This window comes from Pimephales promelas, chromosome 14 (assembly GCF_988280905.1).
Source record: "Pimephales promelas chromosome 14, fPimPro1.hap1.1, whole genome shotgun sequence".
Taxonomy (NCBI): Eukaryota; Metazoa; Chordata; class Actinopteri; order Cypriniformes; family Leuciscidae; genus Pimephales; species Pimephales promelas.
Window position 1 is genome coordinate 17,153,888 of NC_142782.1, and position 20,103 is coordinate 17,173,990.

Genomic DNA, 20,103 nt, shown 5'->3' on the forward strand with positions numbered 1-20,103 from the left:
AAAAATAGTAATATGTTTAATTTGTGTTGTGCCTTTCTAAAGCTCAAGGCCTATTTCATAAATTTCTTAAGAAGTATTAGTTATTCATCTAGCTTTTCCCCAGGACTGGTTAAGTTGCATAAAATCTTTTAAATTAATTCAATGATGAAAAAAAAAAATTAAGAATAAAAAGTAAGAATGGTTATCCCTTTGCTTACTGCTTGTTCATCTGACTTGTTTTGAAAACACAAATTAGTAGGCTACTTAAATATTAGCATAATGGCTGTATTTATGCAACTGGCCCGTGATTATAATAAGAATCAACCTCTGGGGCATAAAAGTGCCTGAAGTTGAAGAAATTCTCATGTTTAAATGAATTGACGAAACATGATTACTTCGTTAAACTGCTCCCACATTGGGTTTGTGCACAAATACATGTGTACGTACAGTTAAATATAAAAGATATATCAAACACATTGACCATGATAGCGAGACATCTGTGTGGTAATGGAAAGATTATGTGCGTCCTCGCTCAGGTACTTACCGCGTAATCTCACAATTCAATCTGAGGCAATCCCAGCGAAGTGGGCATTGTGTTATTTGTGAGCGTGGAATCCATATACCCTCTTTGATTTTTCCATTTGATAAGGCCAACACGAGCTATTCATTCCTCAGAAAATAAAATACAGTTGCATTCTGACTGCGCAGGGTGTGAGGGGTAAATATTATCTTTCAGAGTTCCCCTGTCTGTTCTCTCTCATAGTTTCTGGTTTAATTGGTTGCTTCACGTGCCCTTTAGGAGAACATTACAGCGGGCTAATAATGCTAAAATCTACATCTGCCTATAAAATACTAGCTATTTTTAACACTAATGAAGTCAATAGTGCCTCGGTTGTGAAGCAGTGAGTGTGCACATGAAAAGTGGATTAGGCTGCGATGCAGGCCTACAGCATTCCGCAGATTGCCCTTTCTCAGAATAGAGTTGTATGGAGGTTATTTGTGTCTAATTGGTGTGGTGGAATGATAATGACTTGACTGAAATGCCCTTTTAAGCATCACAAGCTCACACGTAGCTTCTCCATTGCCCCGGCACGCTCAATTTATTGACCACACAGATGTGTTTCAGGACTATAATGTGGAAACTTCTTCAATAATTACATTATGTATCAAAACCATCTCCAATTAGGCCCAAGTACATGCTGTACATACTGAATACTGAATTTACGTCACACTGAAAGGGTTGAATCTCCAAAAGATTTTTTAAAATTCTGTCAACTTCATGTTATTTCATGTTAAATCCATATGAATGTCTTGTGAAGAGAGACAAACACTTATGATGCAAATATTCAATTTAGGCTTATATTCACATATAAACTTTGATCCGCAAAGCTCTCAAATTTGGTAAATGGAAGTTCAAGCACACTTACTTGACGCGTGAGAACCAATGAGGTTTCCAAGCAAGTCGCATGTTAAGCAAATATGTATGGTATGGTCACTGATCAATGTTTATATGCGAATAAAAGTCTTAATTGAGTCTAATGGGTTTGGAACAGGAGTGAGAAATCGATGACAGGATATTGGTAACAAATATCTTTTGGAAAGGTATTTGTTTTAGTGAACAAGCTTTTAAAACCATTTAACGATTAGTGCAATTATATACTGACAAGAAAATCAAATTTAATTACTGTTATTAAACATCCTATTAACATTGATAAGTGGTCCATAAACTTTTAACAAGTTTCTAATAAGTGTTCATAAATATCTTATAAGCAATAATAAATGTGTTTTTATGAAATTACTAACACTCATTAAGTCTAATTAATGTTAATAAACATCTTATTAAGGTTCATGAGGTATAAATAGCTTGTTAACAAGTTTCTTATAAGGGCTTATAATTGTCTTATAAGCAATAATAAATGTGTTAATTGTGCTTTAATTAACACTTATATGAAGTAATTGATGCTTATATGTATCTTATAAGGTCTTATAAGTGTCTTATTAACTGTTAATTAATGCTTATTACAAGCACCTTAAAATAAAGTGTTACCGGATTTTCATTTTGAAAGCAGACCAAGTAACAGTCATAATGAGCATGTCAAGTTTATAATGTGCTTAAAGAGATTCCCAGGAAGCCAGATATCAACATATCGGCTTGTTACTGACCAATCAAATTTAAAACTTCTGTAAATCAGTTTTGTGTACACAACAAGCTCCTACGTAGCTTCTCCATTTCCCTGGTGCACTCAACTTATTGACCACACGGTCGGATACGTTTCAGGACTATAATGTGGAAACTTCTTCAGTAATTGCATTATTTATCACATCTATCTCCAATTAGTCCTAAGTACATACTGTATACAGTACTGACGAATGCTGAATTTTGTAGTTGGACTTAATGCAACTAGTTGCAACACTTCACCGCATTTAGAAAGCAGACCGAGCAACAGTCATAATGAGCATGCCAAGTTAATATTAGTGCTTATAAAAAAAACCCTGGAAGCCAAATATCAACTTATCGGCTTGTTACTGACCAATCAAATTGGAAACTTGCTCGATTCTTTCCTCGATCCGCTCATCTATTCCGTGCACGCGGCAGCTTGTCATGTGCATGCGAGCAGATTGTACAGAAAAAATACTTTGCTTTCCCCTCTGCCCAGTGGAAAACATGGCTGTCATGTGCCCATCCACGCTCAGCTTGCCCGACCGCCTTTATTCAAAGTGACAGTACAAGGGCTGGGGACCCTCTCCTCTGGCACCCCGGCTCCAGGCCTGCCCATGCGTCTCTGCGGCAGCACATTAATTCTAATAAAGCCTCACTTTAGCGGACGAGAGTCCCGCGTGGGGGGTGGGGTTGCTGAGCGGGGGGCCAGGAGAAGTGGTATAAATACACACTTTAATGAAGGGAGGACATGGGCGCAGGTGGCACGGCTGGGCAGGTGGCACCTCACGCCCCCGGGCTCCTGGGCGACACCGCTGTTGCTGCGTGCCCCGCTCTGGGGGGTTGAAGTGGTGGAGATTGCATTTTAATTACCAACCACTTCCTCTATGTCCTTTACAGGGGTCACAGCCTGCCTGCGCCTCTTGAAGTTGAAGGTGGGAGATGTGGCGCAGGTAAAGTTTGTGAATGTTTACAGGCATTAATGTACGTCATAAGAAAAAAAAAATCGGTCAAATGTCTTGGGAGAAATACGTGTTAGTCTACGTTTTCTGTTTAGTTTAAGGACATTTCCTTTAACCCTAGAACACAATGCAGGTAAAACACTTGTTTTCTTTGAGTATTAATAGACAATAATATTTGGGAGATTGCCAAGTATTCTGAAAGAATTATCACACTTTCATAAAAAAAAGCAGCACAACTGATAAAAAAATGTTTCTTGAGCACTAAATCAGCATTAGAATGATTTCTGAATATTTATTAAGTTAAAACAAAGTTATTTTAAATAGTAACAACATTTCACAATATTACTTTGTTACTGTGTTTGGTTACACTTTATTTCGATAGTCACTTTAGACATTCTACTAACTATAAGTAACTTTTCAACTACATGTCAACTAAGTGTCATTAGAGTATTAGTAGGCTGTAGTAGACTGTCAGTAGACTGTTAGGTTAGGGTTAGGTGTTAGGGTTCAGGTTAGGAGAACAAGTTGATTTGTATTTGCTAAGTTACTTACAGTCAGTTGAATGTCTGTTGGGGGACCAACAAAATGAAGTGTTAGCAGATATTAAGCTGACAGTCTACTAATACTCTAATGATAGTTAGTTGACATGTAGCGGCAAAGTTACTTATAGTTAGTTGAATGTCTAAAGTTGACTATCAAAATAAAGTGTTACCCTGTATTTTTATCAAATAATGCAGACTTGGTGTGCACAAGAGACTTAAAACGTTCAAAAGCCTTCTTAAAAAATGAACCGACCCCAAATGTTTGAACAGTAATCGTGATATAAAGTGATTCAAGAGTCCTGATCCCATTGTCAGCGTTTATATTTCCTCTTCTTTGGGGAAAAATGAGGGAAAACTTTTAGGCATCCTAAATAAACCTCTCACGTTCATGTTTCCACTGAGGTAAAAGTTTGGGCTTTGAAAAAGTTTGTCTTTTGGATTCTATCGAATCCACATACCAAAGCTGCAGTCTGAGTGCGATTCCTGAGTTATCTTCAAACTGTGAAAGAACTTGACATATTTACAACCAGCACTCTTCAGTCCCTGAATCATATATGTCCAGTGCATTTCCATAGGGGAAAGGCGGAAATGTAGAGCCTCGCTCATGTGTTAAACCACCCTGGGGGCCCATTCATTAAACATCACTTAAAACTGAAGTCCACACCTGGTTTTCTTCTCTCGATTTTTCTCACATTCTCTCCCTCTCTCTCTTGGGGTAGGCCATCCTTCTCTCCTCGCAGTGCTAACTCAAAACTCCTGACGTTTTAAATGTTTCTTTTCTGGGATTCGGGTTTCGAGCATGAGCAGTGACCTTGGTGGGAGATACTTTATGGATTTGACCTGGGAGTCCCCTTAAGAAGCTTGGCTCCTGGATCGGTAGGGTGACGGAGGGAAGGAATGAAGGGAAGAAGGAAAAGGATGGACAATGGTGGGGGTTGGGGGTGTCTACAAGCACAGGACAGGTGAAGCTGCTGCCTTCCCCCCCTCGTCCTGCGACTCTGGGGAAGAGGCACTTCAGCACGCCAGCACAGATGTTGTTGCATTGTCTGGAGCTCCAGCCCAACGGGGAGCAAGCTCTCATTAGCTATTGTCTTCCACTCACTGTAGATCCTTGTGATAAATGCAGCAGTCGCTGCTAGACCGCCTTGCCCAAAAAAACACCTCGGATGGTTCAAAAAAAAGAAAAGGATGAGCATCCTCAACAAGTCTGGTTTAATTCAACATATTCATTTTCTCCATGAGTCTACATATTTTATCATGTTAATGTGTCTATGGGTTAGTAGTTTAAAACATTCAAACTCACTCCTGTCTGTCAGTGCCATATATATGAGCTACTATCTGCCTCACTGTATTTGTCATAAAAGCAGATCTTAATGGTGAAATCATTGGGGTGTGTGGAATACAGGAAGTCATTGATGTTTTATGAAGATTAACCATTATATAAAGCATAGAGCGTGGTATCAGATAGGAATGCCAGAGCAGTTTACACAATATATATGTGTACTTCACAATGAAGAGAAAGAATCCCATGATTCTCTAGGCCCTAAACCTGAATTCAGCCCAAAGTGCAACAGTCAGGTTCAAGACGTAAAAATCCTGTTTAACAGTGGGATTCCCGTGAAAAAAACATGATTCTGCAAAGAAGTCTCCACCAATTAGAGAAGCAAAACACGGAAATTGTGGCAAAATAAACCTTTATCCCTGCCCAATCCCATGAAGCACTGCAAATGATGTAATAGTGTCAGTCTCCTTACGCTATTAAAAGTGCAGTAAGCGATTTCTGTTGAATCTCTTATATTTGAAATCAACCCAAACAAACACACTCCTCTCTTAATGTCACTGTCCCTAAAATAGACAAACACACAATGCAACATCGGATGTGTCTCTTTATCATAGCTGAAGCAAAGCAAAAAATGTTTCATGAAAATCAGACAGTTGACGGTAGCTATTTACTTTCATAGTATTATTTTACTATGGAAGTCAATGGCTGCTGTCAACTGTCTACTAGCATTCTTTAAAAAATATCTTCATTTGTGTTCAACAGAAGAAAGAAACTCATACAGGTTTGGAACAACGTCAGTGTGAGTAAATGATGACAGGATCTTATCTTCTGGGTGAACTGTCCCTTCAAAATTTGAACAGCTTTTAAAACACTAGGCATCATACATACGGTTAACGACTTTGTAAATGGTTGCTGAGAGATAAAATGTTTGATATATTTCAATTGAATGGAATAATTTGAAACTAAAAAATTAGTCAGTGTGTCAGTGCATCATACACTGATATTTACAACGCTATCTCTTAACCAATTCATACAAATTTGTACATGTGATTAAAAGGTGGCTAATTCGTATGAATTCGTACGACCTCGCTAAACCACTAAAATTTGTCTAAACCCATGTGATGGACAGGTTTAGGGGCGGGGTCTAACACAGTCTCATCCCAAGTCATCATATAACTGACGTCTTGGGACGTCTTTTGACCATACGTCAACATCCGCCTTTTTAGGGTACCCTTAAACGTCGGTTAGTTGACGATCCCGGGCCATCATACAACTGACACTTTACCTTTAACGTCAGTTAGGTGACGGGGTAGGTTTAGGTCTGGAGTAGGATTAGGATCCGATAAAGTCATCTAATCGACGTTTAAGGGTACCCTAAAAAGGCGGATGTTGACGTATGGTCAAAAGACGTCCCAAGACGTCAATTATATGACGGATTGGGATGAGACTGCGCTGTGGGGTCAGGGGTAGGTCATTCGTACGAATTCATACGAATTGGGCAACTCGAAAAATATGTGCGATTTAGCAAAAATTGAGTGAGGTTGTTAGCCTAGAAATCTAGACGCACCCTAGCTGCAGCAAAAATTAGCCACCTCGTAAAATGCAAACAAATTGCCGTAAGATCGGGTTGGATTTTCTGGGAAATCTGTTAACTTAAATCTCCAGACATGGCTCGGACTTTCAAACTCGTAAATTGGGGCAACAATATGAGCAAAATTTACTTCGACTTAAACCATGTGTTCATCTGCTTCCACATTTGAGTGCAAAACCCACATCTCAAATCAACAACTGATTCATATCCAAGTCCTTTTTTCGATAATCGCTAACACTTGGCTGCACAGTACAATGCAAAAGAGAAAAAATTGTCGCCACACTTCCGTTTAAGTGCAACTATCCGCATCCAGAGCACATGACCGAATCAGTACTTGAAATCACATCCTCCGTCAATTGTAATTCAAACATCATTTAGAAATTTAATTACGCCTGGGTAATGCTTTAGAGACGCCATTTTAAAATACCTTGACCCCTACATGCAGGGAATATTTAGATTCACCTCTTTAATGTCCTCATCCAGAAAGAGGCCATATAGCATTGTTTCTCTAATCCTTTCTTCCTAGCCCTCTCATCCCTCGCTGCTTTTCCCCAGCCGGGCCTGTGAACACATTGCAGTGCCCGAGGGCAGTAGTGTGGACAACCTGTGCTCTCCTCACATGAGTGAGCGGCGAGCGGTCCAGGGATACGAGCTGGCACGCTCAGCCAAACAGGTGTATGATGGGAAGACGCGGGCTGTGAAGGGTGAATTTTCTTACGTGGAGGTAATGTTGCTTTTGAAGCCAGTCTTGCTGTTTGGACCTGACTCAAGAAGCTTTTACACTCAATGTAAAGTGAATATTTTGAATAAAATTGCCTCACGGGTATGAATGGCATGAATTTTTGATTATGCCATCCTTTTTTCTTTTTTCTTAACCCTTGTGGTCTGTGGCCACTTGAGACATTGTCTATGCTCACTTTTTAAGTTTCATTTACTGCATTACTGAATAAGTAATAAGTGTGCATAAGTCTTCTCATGATAATTTAAGATCTTTAATACTTTTTATTTCAAATTTTTGCCTTGATAGGATAGCTAATATAGTAAAGAACTGACTGGGAATTCCCAATCCTGCCATTTAAATGTCATTATCAGTTATGCATGTCAACAATATTGCTGTTTGTGGTGTGGGGTTGCATTATTAAAAGGGATACACAGTAATGTACCATCCTTAATAATGTACCACCACACTCTCAACTCCAATCCAATATATCTTTGTACTCAAAACAATATCCTGTTGTCTACAGATCTCTGACTCTTAATAACATGGTGTTAAAAGCTGAGTTAGTCCCACTCTACACATTGGAATAAAGAAATGACACAGACTCCCTTAGGAGTCACTAAAGCCATTGGACATAAATCTCGAGCAGACCCGCTCTTGAAGGCTGGACCTTGGGTTACCATAAGAGACCATGCTAGTGGTTATTAAGTGAAAGTTTCCAATCGATAGCCAGAGAGGTGTAATCAGGGAGGGTTTAATTGCACTGGGAGACGACATCTATTCAGGTTATTGCCTCAGCTGTCCAGTGAGGGTTCATTTCCGCTTGGCGCCTATTTCTTTCCTATACTCATGAACCCGTCCCGGGCTGTGCATAAGAGCAGAGAAATGGATATGAATGACCCTAACCTTTGACCCGATCACCTTTTTAGTGTGAGGTCGCCCAACCGGAATAGATTTTTAATTCAATGCATTATAATATCACTATAGTACACTGATTTTATGCGCAATTAAGAAAGGGTACAAAATGGCTGCTTTATGGGTCTTGTCTCATCCGAAATGATGAGACCCTGAAGTCTATTAAAACACTTTGCTATTTTAAGTTTTACCAATGAATCAGTAAATGGAAATGTAGTGTGTTTGGTTTTTACACTGCAAAAAAAATGTTAAGAAATGCACCAAATGAAGACAATATCTCGGGCTATTAATTTAATTTGCTCATTTAGTGTAATTATTATTATTTAAATATATAAAACACAATGCAATAAAATGAACTCCATTTAAACCAGATCACACTTAACAAGAGAACAAAACAGAGCAGTTTTACATTTCTTTTGCTAAATCTTAAAAATGTGGCGAGACACTAATAAAACCAAAACATCAATGAGACACGATGCAACAACTAATAATACTGGTACACTCTAAAAAATGCTGGGTTGTTTTAACCCAATTTTGGGTCAAATATGGACAGACTCAAACATTGGGTTAAAAATGTCATTTAAAAATGTAACCCAATGGCTGGGTTTGTCCATATTTGACCCGAAATTGGGTTAAACCCCCCCCCCCCCCCAGCATTTTTTAGTGTACAATCCCAACAATCAACAAATATCACAGACGAAATGCAAAAATGCTTCCTGTGTGTATATGTTCCCTAAGTGAGTCTCAGACAGATTCTAAAGCCACTTTTTGTAATGCTTCCATCTGCCTCAATGTTCTATTTTATAGACTCAATGCAATTAATTGCAATTAATTCTATATTAACTGGCATACCATAATTAATTTGATTAAACGCTTGATAGCCCAAAAAAAAAAAATGTTCAATGTGGCTATTCAAAACAGATAAAATGTCTCAGCATTTAATCTTTTAACTGTTGTAGAAAGAGTGCCACGAGGAAACTGTGCACCATACGGGCCAGTCTGTGAGAATGAGAGCAGTTTTTTGGAGAGGAGTTGATTTGGCCCCATCTCCCCTGTAAAGGCTGCGGGCTATTAATTTCTAGCTCCATGTGCTGCCTGATCACCAAAAAATTCCACGGGGCGACTTATTGCAGGGCAATTTAGTGCCACCAAATGACACTGATGTGTATGGATGGCTGGTGTCGCGTCAAATCTGGTAGATGTCAGTAAATTGGAACATATGTTGCTTAAACTATAACATCAGGATAATTCTCCCTTTTAAGATGGCTCATAAAACAGCAATTTACGAGCTCAAATTTGAGGTGACGATAACATAGATAATTTTTAATGGAAGGTTAATGTGGGAATCAAAAGATAAAATCCAAAGCCTTTGGCCTTTTGTAAGAGAGCTGTCTACTGTATGGCTGCAAAAAAAAAAAGAAAAACGTACACGTATTTTATGCACCGTGGGGTGTTCCCCTTTCATTACGCTTTATAGCTTAAGGCATAAAAATATACTGAATATTTTCATGGATAATAAAATGTAAGATCCAAGCATGACAGAGAGAGAGACTAAAAGAGAAAGAGAGAAGCTCAGCGAGTATTCCAGATAAACTGATGCATATAAGGAACTTGTGCTCAAACTGTTCCCCATCACCCAAGATTTAAGATCCCTCTGGAGTGCTGGATTGTGCTGAGGCTCTTTGTAGCGCCTCGTCCTCACCGGTTCTCTCTCAGGGCCCGGGACTGAACAGTTGGTGTTTGGCGGGCTACGTTATTCCCAGTGCTGCTCCTTCCTAAATAGGCCACATCAGAGAAAACATGACTTTTCACTATTTTAATAAATGGAGCCCTGTCGTCTTCATTATTAATAGCGTCCCAGCGTACTTTTCGGATTCGGTTTGTGCAAAGCTACATGAGTAATTTATATTCACGTGCACGTGCGAGACTTTGGCCTCCAGTGTATGCATTCTCACTGTCTTTTCTAATGTCAGATATGTGTAGCAAGATAAAATTGTAATGTTTATACCAGGGCATTTCTGACCTCTCTAATCCACCTGGTTATTCGTAAAATCAACCTAGCACAGAGGTGCAATTAATCAGTGTACAGTGATCTATCCAATTCAAACACAATACGCGTGCTGTGTTTGAATAGCAATTTGCATTAAGAAATAAATATGTACTCTGACTAAAAATTAATGATCGTAAAGCTCAGGGGGTTTTTAACATATAATGGCAAAATAAACTATGAATAAAGATGTTTCCCCTGAAAAGGACCCTGTTAAGATTTAAAGCCAGCTGTATATTTTTTTATTAAACTAGAATATCATATTGTGTATGAAAAATATATACATTTTATATATATATATATATACATTATATATATATATATATATATATATATATATATATTACTTGGAAATTATTACCCTCCACCTCCCTCTCTCTCAAGATTTAAATATTCAAGTAGCTTTATTGGCATGGTAAAATCTTTACATTGCCACATTAATAAAACTATACAATAGGCCTTGACATTATGTTTTTTGCTCACTAGCCACTGTGCATTTTCACTGGCCAACATTTTTAACATTGATACCATGGGGGAAAAACTGCCATATAGATATATATTTTTTTTTTATATATAGTATTAAATAATGTGGGAGCTGGTATATTATGCTGCTGTCACTTTAAGACTTGACGAATGGATGAATAAAATTAATAAAATGATGTACAATATGCGCAATCCCACACCGAAATTCAAGCGTTGTAACGTCAACAATATTCTGGGAAATATCACCAACAAAGCAAATTAAACAAGTGAGGGGAGGCGGGTTTGTGTGTCACACGCTGTCGAAGAGATCAGAGAGCGATAAAACAAAGCTGGTATCATGCATCTATTCTGAAGAAAATTAGTATTGGAAGTGTTTCAGATATTTCAGTGTCAATATGTAGGCTATCGGAAAATAATAATATTTTTGACAACACTACATTGCACTTTTTAAAAGACTACAGTTGAAAAATATTTATTATGAGTGACTGTGTAACGCGCCACTGCTGAAATCCACCCGCATTTGAATAAAAAGACCTATTGATGTCAGGATCTGTAGTAAAACAAAGCACAGATTCCACCTCATTCACAGACACATAGTGATACTATGTTCTCTGGCCTACTTTCACAGTCATTCTTCCCCAGACCCCCGGGCAGAGAGAGGAGCCCGGCTGTGGGGGGCTACAGGCACAGGGGCTCACTCACATGTCTAGACCAGCGCTCACGCCGCACTGCTGCTTTCTGCATTTCACAAAAAGAGAGAGTGTGAGTATATCAGTGTGGCACACTGCAGCTATATAGTAAATATGATAGCCTCTTCTTTTCAGAGTGCTAAATCCAACTGTTCACACTGAATTTGGTTATTTACTAGTGATGATAAACATCAAATTATTGATTCAAAAGTTTGGGGTCGGTAAGATTTTTAAGCATTCTAAGCATAAAACAAGTCTCTTATGCTTACCAAGTCTACATTCATTTGACCAACAAAACTTGTGAAATTGTAAAATGTTGTTAATTTAATATAACTCTTTTATATTTGGATATATTTTAAAGGGGTCATGAACTGGCTTTTTAAATTTTATTATATTGTTGTCTGAGGTCAACTTATGACGTTCGCTTGGTTTTTGTATTCAAAAACATGAAAATGAATGAGTAATAGGCTATTTTGTAACCTAGTTTTGAGCCTAGCTGAAAAACACTCGGATTTTATGTGCTATGTTATTTATATATGCGTGAATGCGCAAATCGGTGGGCGGGGCTAAACTGGCCGCGTTGATCTTCTTCTTCTGCGGGGGTGGTGTTTTATCCTCTTTGTCGTCATAGTTCCCCACTTTGAAAAACGAGTCGTTTGCTGAGGCTGGTGTCAATAAAAGCTTTTATTGGACTAACAAGGACGTTTTCAGTTCTGAAACTTACAGGATATACTTATAACATGATGATGATCTCTTAGCTCAAGGAAAATTTGATTTCTCCGTTCATCACCGCTTTAAAATCCTGGAATAATTAATTCCTGTTATGGTAAAGCTGAAGTTTAGCATCCGCAATTACTCCAGTCTTCAATGTCACATCCTTATACCATGATACAAGATTTTTTGAAGAATGTCAAGTTTTAAAAACAACCACATTTATTTAAAATAAAAATCTGTTGTAACATTATAAATGTATTTACTGCTACTTTTGATCTAGTTAATGCGTCCTTGCTGAATAAAAACATTAATTTCTTTAAAAAACAACAACTTTTAAACAGTAGGCTACATTGAGTCTGCATATTGTGTACTGAACGGAAGCGGTAGTTTTTTTAAATGCATAATTAACAGTGACATGCCTCGGTGCCAGTATGAGTTTTAGTGCTGGGGACCGGATGATAGTTGTGCAGAATGTAGTGTCAATGGACAATTTAACTTGGAAACAAAATAAAAGCCCTTCTTCAATTAACAATGTTACAATTTGTTCTGGTCGGCGGACGCAGACATTCAGACACTGGACCGAGAGAGAAAAGGCATTTAGTCATGAGGGTTGAGATATGAGAGCTTGAATATTGCATGACCTACAAGGAGAAGGCAAAGACAATTTGAGCAAGAAAGGGAAGGAGGGGTGGATGGATGGAGGAGAATGAGAGGAGCTTTGGTGTGGGGGCTGAGGAGAAGGAAAACAAGGAGGAGGATAGGGAACAGATGGCTGTGGCCCCCGTCTCTTCAGCACAACAGACGGGGGCCGCAAGATGGCGAGAGCACTCGCAAGAGTCAGCTGCCTTCTGAGGGAATAGGCGACGTCTAGCAGGCAGCTTTGGTTTTAATAACTGTCTAAAAAAAGGGGTTGAGTTAATCGGAGTGAGGGACATGCAGAAGTAATCCTCAGGATAGTTTATGTACGAGTACACATGTTCTCACTCATGCTTCTGAAGTGACATCTTCACGAGGTGAAGACAAATGATGATGCGGCACTGAGAAACTCAAAAGTTTCCTGTGAAAGTCAAACCGTAGAAGCTCCTCGCTGACACCACTTACTAACTGATGTGAGTCTTACAGCCAAACTCTCAGGACCAGATGGGAGTGGAAACTTCTGCACACAGCCGGATTATTTCCATAATGATTTATTTATTTATTTTATTTTATTTATTTATTTGTTTATTTCGAGCAATATACAGTTACACATGACAAGGCAATGCGCAGCATTTTGGTTAATCTGTACAAGCCTTTAAATTCATAATATTTACAAAACTTTAACAAAAACAAAACCTAAATCTATTGCTCGAAACGGAGTGGATAGAAGTCAAACTTATTTGAACCCACCCCGGTTACCAAAAACAGGAAAAACAAAACAATAATAATTGCTTCCTTACACAATATCATAATACTCGATAGCAATTCTGAATATAAGTGCATATATGAAAACATGAGAAGGGAAGGAAGGGAAACCCTTTCTCCCTCATCAAAGGCAAAACAATACCAAAACAAAACAAAACATATCCTAAATACGCACCATGATCATGAACTCAGGTAACAATTATAATAATACCAACAATGGTAATCAATTACCTACAAGGTAAAATAAAACAGAGTATAAACACATGGATACATCTAAGAAAATACCAACAATGGTAATCAGAATACCTACTGGGTAATATTAACAAAATACAATGAATACAACTCACAAAATTAAACCATTTCCGACATATATTGCGATAAAACCTTCTGTTTATAATGTACTTTAAATTGATCATCGCAATCTACCAAAAGCAGTGCAAATTAACATCTGACATGGTTTTTTGGGGGGTGTTAAATAATGGCGCAAACACCAGTAAATTGACTAGCGCAAACCTTAGTAAATCTCCTTGTGTGATTCATTTAAATACTGTCCTCTCATAAATTTTGTGTCTGAAAGGGAAACTCCAACAATTTCATAAGCAATGAGGTCAGCCTTCAGTAAATCTGTTACCCAATCTGTTATCTAGTTTACCCAACAATGAAAATGAAGTCATCATTTACTCACCCTCAAGTTTCAAACGAAACGGTGTATGAATGTCTTTCTTCTGCTGAAACAACGCATTCTCACCCCAAGGCGTCACCTTTGACCATGCTTCAATATTTGACGTTTTAGGCGCCCTTTAGCGTCACTTACACGACGGTAAAGGAAAGCGTCAGTTAGAGGACGCGGTTAGGTTTAGGTGTGGGGTGGGGGTAGGGTACACGCGATCCTAGGGCGTCATCTAACTGACGCTAAAGGGCGCCTAAAGCGTCAGATATTGAAGCATGTCCAAATGCTTCCCAAGGCGTCAGTTAAGTGACGCCTTGGGGGTGAGAATGGGCTGGCTGAAAACAAAAAAAAAAAGCTATTTGAAGAAAATGGGTAACCAAATAGTTGATGGGTCCCATTCACTTCCATAGTATGAAAACAATACTATGGAAGTCAACTGTTTGGTTACTGATATTCTTCAAAATATCTTCTTTTGTGTTTTGTGCAGAAGTAATTTTTTGGGTGAACTATCCCTTTAAGAGTAACAAAATTAATTTATGTACAGTGCTGGCTTCAGTTAACACCAAATTGTTTCGATTTCAGTTGCGTCAGGTGAATTACAACAAATTATCTCACTTGGCATATACAAGAATCTATGGGTGTTTGATGTTTGTTGATGATTTTCTGTTTTAAATGGAAAGCAGTTTATCTGTGGTATCAAGTAAATTTGCATTTTTGTGTGTTTCAGAGTGAACTATGTTCTTTTACACACAAGCAGCTCATGATCCAGTATACACTCACGTAAAGGATTATTAGGAACTAGAATTCTTTAGAAATGTTGGTACATATTGTTTGGATAGCATCTTGCAGTTGATGGAGATTTGTGGGATGCACATCCAGGGCATGAAGCTCCCGTTCCACCACATCCCAAAGATGCTCTATTGGGTTGAGATCTGGTGACTGTGGGGGCCATTTTATTAAAGTGAACTCATTGTCATGTTCAAGAAACCAATCTGAAATGATTCGAGCTTTGTGACATGGTACATTATCCTGCTGGAAGTAGCCATCAGTGGATGGGTAAATGGTGGCCATAAAGGATGGACATGGTCAGAAACAATGCTCACGTAGACCGTGGCATTTAAACAATGCCCAATTGGCACTAAGGGGCCTAAAGTGTGCCAAGAAAACATCCCCCACACCATTACACCACCACCACCAGCCTGCACAGTGGTAATAAGGCATGATGGATCCATGTTCTCATTCTGTGTACGCCAAATTCTGACTCGGCCATCTGAATGTCTCAACAGAAATCGAGACTCATCAGACCAGGCAAGCTTTTTTCAGTCTTCAACTGTCCAATTTTGGTGAGCTCTTGTAGCCTCTTGTTCCTATTTGTAGTGGAGATGAGTGGTACCCTGTGGGGTCTTCTGCTGTTGTAGCCCATCCGCCTCAATGTTGTGCTTGTTTTGGCTTCACAAATGCTTTGCTGCATACCTCGGTTGTAACGAGTGGTTATTTGAGTCAAAGTTGCTCTTCTATCAGCTTGAATCAGTCGGCCCATTCCCCTCTGACCTCTAGCATCAACAAGGCATTTTTGCCCACAGGACTGCCGCATACTGGATGTTTTTCCCTTTTCACACCATTCTTTGTAAACCCTAGAAATCATTGTGCGTGAAAATCCCAGTAACTGAGCAGATTGTGAAATACTCAGACCGGCCCGTCTGGCACCAACAACCGTGCCACATTCAAAATTGCTCAAATCACCTTTCTTTCCCATTCTGACATTCAGTTTGGAGTTCAGGAGATTGTCTTGACCACACCTCTAAATGCACTGAAGCAACTGACATGTGATTGGTTGATTAGATAATTGCATAAATGAGAAATTAAACAGGTGTTTAATCCTTTAGGTGAATGTAAATGCCTCTCTCATCTGTGCTTATATGACGTGCACTTGAATTTCGGTGTGGGATTGCGCATATTGTACATCATTTTATTAATTTTATGCAAGCTTATATGACGTGCATTAAAAGCTTGATTATTTTACGTTTGAAAAATAAATTAAGACTGGCATAAATATTAGTATTGTAACATTACAGTTGCACTGTAAAATAAAATAATTATTTTTATGTTACAGTGAAATATTGCAATATTAAAAATGTCTTATTTTGCTTAATAATTTGACTTTAATAATAATAATAATAATCACAAAAGTTTGGGCCAAATTGTGTAGGCCTATAAACAATGACAACAATCCTAAAGAGCTTTAGGTGTTGAAAGGATGCCACTACAAATTCCCCTGAAATTAATTTATTGATAATGCTTATATTGTCATTCGAAGCCGAGATGCTCCATGAACTCTGCAAATTAAGCAAATAAAATGCATCAGTGAATCAAAGTTTACATGATACAACTTTTTTTAGCAAATGCCTGCAGAGACAGGTGTGTAAAACATGCTAAATGATGCTGCAAAACAAATGCTAGCATTGCAAAGAATCGTTTATCTTCCACTTTATCTTCCTAGTTCCTCCGCAAAAATGATTTATCTGTTGCTAACTTTCAGGTAATTTGTGACAGTTTGACACAGGGGTTTACCAGAACACTATATTTTTTGGCAAGGACACAGAGAACATTTTATTGACAACAGTCAACTGTAAAACCAACATTAGCCATGCTATATATATATATATATATATATACAGCTCTAAAGATGACATATATTGTCATCTTTAGAGCGACATAGGAACACCTTTATAGTCAGAGGTCAAAGATGACAAACAGGGATATCTCAATGTAAACAGACCATTAGCCTAGTGGTTGATAAGAATACTGTTCAAAGACCAACAATGATACTAATTCAGGTAAGTCCTTCTTTACTAAATCACATTAAGTGCCTTTATGCATGTACTGTATGTGCACGTGATCAGGTTCAGCTTCAAACTGTCTTTAAACTCACGTACTTTGAAGAATGACTGGTCAAAGTTCCAAAACCTTGGCATTTCATCATCATGTTAATTAAACATCATTATGATACACCAATCGTTAACATAAATTCCCTGTACAGAAATTGTTGAATAATTAAAAAAAAAACCCTTTGAAAAGCATTTGATAAATTAGCCTCTGGTGTCGCTAATGTCCAATCCATATTTTACATCTCACTGATAAAAAAAGAACAGTCAGCGCAACTACTAATTGAGGTTTAATTAGTATGTTAATGTATGCACGGCGTCTGCAATGAGTAGGAACGAGAAGAGAGCAAAGAATGATGAGGAGGGAGGAGAGGTACGAGGTGGCATCGCAACACGCGTTTCCTCCATCTCTCTTTCTTTCTGTCTCTGTCAGTCTGTGGTTTTCTCCCTCAACCACAAGGGCCACTTGAAACACCTTTGCTTTCAGATCCAATCACAATCTCGGCTTCTTCAGCAGTTAATAGATTAATGAATCCTAATGTAAATCAAGCAGCAGGGCCTGCAAGCTAGTGGAATCTAGCATATGGAGATTTCTCAATCCCCAAATGGAGACCTTTATGTATTCAAGGGTCCTGATAGTTGGCGTAATCAATGACGGCATCTAAGTGGTACTCTTTCTCTCTCTGTTCATCTCTCCCTCCCTTTCTTTCCCTGCTCTTACTGTGCTCTTTGCAAAGGGCAAAGGACCAGAGCGAGAGAATCATGCATCTTTAGGGATAAAAATTAATAAAATCATAGGATGTCAAAGTGTGCTGGAAAAATGGTGCCCGCTAATGGATTTTCAAACGAAAACAGCTTTTATGCAATCAATCTTTTGGTGCGGGGACCAATTATTTAAGTAATTGTTCATTGCAAATGCTACATGAATTTGCCCATTTGACGTCATTTCAAGTAAACATCTTTTTCTGTCATAAGGGCTGTGAGAGAACTCTCGTTAACTCTTTAGTGGCCGGGCATCTCTCCGCCTGCTGCAGAATAAATCATTCCGCTTGTTTTAATATAATCCACTCTCTTTATATCACATCATCAACTCTGTTGATTAGGAAAAGCATAATCAACTGTTATTGTGGGGCTGCAGAATTAACCCATAAACTTTCTGTTCAATCGGATGCATGCCACAGTCCCGTTATTAGTTTGTTTACAGGCTATTAACATTACACATACCTATTTTAAGACTTAAACAGTGAACTGTATCATGCCCTAAATATACTGATACCCTTTGTTAGCATGAGTTAACCTTAGTGTCTTGTTAGTGAACTCACTCTATAATGAGTTTTAAGGTTCCTGGCCAGTCGTTGATGTATTTTCAGGTGTCTGCCATTAACAGACTTCTACTATAGCCTATATCAGATTTCGTTTGCTGAAATGCAAGAGAATTTAAATGAAGCTATGCTGTATGTTAAGTAAACACACAAATTATTTTCTAACACAAAGAATAATGTGTTTTGTTTTGTTCTCTCTCTCTCATCTGTGCTCAGCTGCTGTCAGCCTCCAAGGTAACCTTACGTTTAACTGTTGTGCGGAGGTGGCTTTGCCAGATGTTCCTGTTTTGATGAGAAGGGAGGATGAAGAAACAGCTGTCTGTACAGATAAGGGGGGGGGGGGGTTTGGGGGGGAAAGACAAGAAAACCTGTGCTTTTACGTTCTATAATTTCTCCGATGCAAAGCGTACCTCATCCTGCAGAAAATCAAACATTATATAGATCACTGCTATGGTAACACAACCTGTTGGATTGCATGTTGTTTGATTATATGCACATTGTATAGCGGGCCAGTGGAGTAGTAACCATTACAACATCATGATCATTATATTAGACTGAGTGAAAGCAGCAGTAATTCAGCTATGGCTTGTAGCCTTTTAGGAAATCCATTTGGAGTGAAGGTCATGTTAGGCAGTTCATATTCATGGGCAAAGCTGATAAGTTTGAGATCGTTACGAAGCCTTGCAACTGACAACAGTTTTGTATATCATTGATATTTCACAATTATTTGTGCTATTGATTTTATGCAACAAGATCAATAAACAAGTTGTTAGTATTGAATTACTTACATTTTAGACACAATATTGCCATTTACTAGTGATGGGAAGATCTTATTATTTCTGACTTGGATCTTTGAATCGTGTTCAGTATAAGGGTGGGCAATATGGTAAAAAATAGACATAGAAATAAGAATGACAGACCATGTGTGTCAATCTTATTTCACTTTATTTTATTATTTTATCATTGTTATTAAAAATAAGGTCAAATATGTAAATTACAAAGAATAGGACAAAATAACAAATGAAGTGCCATTTGAAATTTTCTTCTAGAATGATCATATTTATCAAGCTTGTATATTTAAGTTCAGTGATTTCACTTAAATGGCAATGATAATTACCTATTAATTGTTATTTATGTTATTTATTATTTAAGTGAAATTACTGAACTTAAATAATACAAGTTTGATAATGCACACGTGTATTACGCGTTCAGTCTATATGCGTCTAGTGTTTATTTACAAAGTTACATTGCCAACTACACGCTTGGCATGCAAAATACAGTGTTTTTAGTCATTTTTGTGGATCCTTGTGAATGGGGATCGCTTTTACAACGTTTTCGTCTGTTCACGAAACAAGGAAAAAACGTTTCCGTTTTTAGTACATCATTGTCATGTTAACATACCCTATGTATAACTTGCAGTACAAACCGAGGTATGATGACAACTTTCCAGGAACAGATTTCTGTAAAATCTCCTTTTGAAGATTGAACACGCAATCGGCAAGTCCAGTAAATCCAACTAATATCTGTTGATCCAACACAAAGAGGCCCATAGTTTTATCTTCAGATGTCAATTTCTATGGCAACCCGCACAAACCGTGGATGAGATAAGGGGCCAGAAACGGGGGCCCCCATGGGAGTCGTTAGGCATCTGTCTCGCACCACACCCCTTCTTCATCCCCTCTTCTTTTCAGACATCAGCTGGGGAGGAGCAACCACGCAGACAACGCTTAGCCAACAAATTGCAG